Source organism: Gossypium hirsutum, chromosome A05 (assembly GCF_007990345.1).
Source record: "Gossypium hirsutum isolate 1008001.06 chromosome A05, Gossypium_hirsutum_v2.1, whole genome shotgun sequence".
Classification (NCBI taxonomy): domain Eukaryota; kingdom Viridiplantae; phylum Streptophyta; class Magnoliopsida; order Malvales; family Malvaceae; genus Gossypium; species Gossypium hirsutum.
In genome coordinates this window covers 92,388,324-92,390,061 of record NC_053428.1, presented here as the reverse complement: position 1 = coordinate 92,390,061, position 1,738 = coordinate 92,388,324, and the positions used below count along the sequence as shown (strand labels likewise).

The window sequence follows — 1,738 nt, the reverse complement described above, 5'->3', positions numbered from 1 at the left end:
TCGTGGCCTTTCATTCCCTTGACCACCCCACGAGAAGTTGAGATGGTTCCTCCATCCTGCATTAAATGTGTTACTATATGGGTTATTTTGAGATCTAGAATTATTATTACCCATATATTGAACTTGTTCCTCCTTGGTGCTAGGTTGAAGGGTTGATATTCTGTGTATGCTCCTCCTCCATTTGAATCGCATCTCATCATTGGATGTACCTCAGTAGAAGAACACAAACCGTTAATCTTTTTATTTAAGAGCTCTACCTGGTTAGAAAGCATAGTAATTGCATCGAGGTTGAAAACACATGCTGCTTTCATCGGCTTTGTCCTCATGACTTGCCACTCATAGTTATTCAGTGACATCTCTTCAATAAATTTGTAAGCACTTCAGATGTTTTGTTATTGACAGTCCCACCAGTAGTTGCATCGATAAGTTGACTTGTTGAGGGGTTCACACCATTGTAAAATATTTGAACCTGTAATCATAAAGGTAACCCATGGTGAGGGTACCTTCTTAATAGGTCCTTGTATCTCTCCCATGCATCATGGAGTGTCTCTAGATCCATCTGTACAAAAGAAGAGATATAGTTCCTCAATTTAGCCATTTTAACCGGTGAAAAATATTTAAGTAAAAATTTTTCGGTCATTTGTTCCCAAGTAGTGATTGACCCTCGTGGTAATGAGTTCAACCACTGTTTAGCTTTGTTCCTCAATGAAAAGGGAAAAAAACCAAAGACGAATGGCATAATTAGAAACGCCATTGATTTTAAAAGTGTCGCAAAACTCTAGGAAATTTGCCAAATGAGCGTTTGGGTCCTCGTCCTGTAAACCATCAAACTAAACAAACTGTTGTATCATTTGAATTGTGTTAGGTTTTAGTTCAAAATTATTTGCAGCAACAGGAGGCCTAACTATACTTGACTCAGTTCCTGTTAAAGTAGGTTTAGCATAATCATAAATAGTGTGTGGAGTAGGATTCTGATTTACTGGATCAATAATTATTGCAGGAGGTAGCGGGTTATCCTGATTTTCAGCCATCTCCTTGGTTGTGGTGGAAATATCATCCGTGTATCTTAGGCTTCACCTTATTTCTCTTCTATTACTTATGTTGCCATAAGTAATGGTCTTGACGGGTTTCTTCTAGTCATACACTATAAACCTGCCAGAAGCGAATAAACGAAATATTAGAAAAGAAAATAAAAATTTAAATTGCAATAAAAGTAAAATGGCTAAAGTAACAAAAATCAAGTGTTCCTAATATCTTAATTCCCTGGCAATGGCGCCAAAAACTTGGTGTGATGTGAATCGTGATAAGTTTTATAATTTATGAATGTCCATTCTTGAAAACTAATTATTATCACGACAAAGGCAAGCGCACCTTATCGAGCAGTAGTATAGCTTATGGCAAGACCTGGATGTCAAACCCAAAGGAACTAAAAGTACTAGTATTAACTTTCTTTTTATTGTCTAGGCTAAAAAAAAAGGGGTTTGTTTTATCTAAACTAATTACTAAACTACGAATGCACAAGAAGTAAATTGGGGAAATAACTTTTGGAAAAACTGAATGATTTGGACAATACTTAAGGGAAAAATCCACCTAGACTTCACTTGTTATTGACTCTGAATCAAATGATTTATTCACTTAACCTGATCTGTAGAAGTCCTTAGTTTATATTATTATCTCCCACGAGACTGACAACGTCTAACCCTAGGTTGATTAACTCAAATCTCTTTCTAATTAACTC

At 36.1% G+C, this 1,738-nt stretch overlaps 1 non-coding gene across 1 annotated transcript; it reads left to right on the top strand.

The window, feature by feature from the left end:
- The first annotated feature begins 485 nt into the window (after positions 1 to 485).
- Positions 486 to 592, top strand: LOC121229873 (small nucleolar RNA R71). Its single transcript, XR_005927828.1, has one exon. It is a non-coding gene; the product is annotated as a small nucleolar RNA R71 (small nucleolar RNA).
- Positions 593 to 1,738: the final 1,146 nt, after the last annotated feature.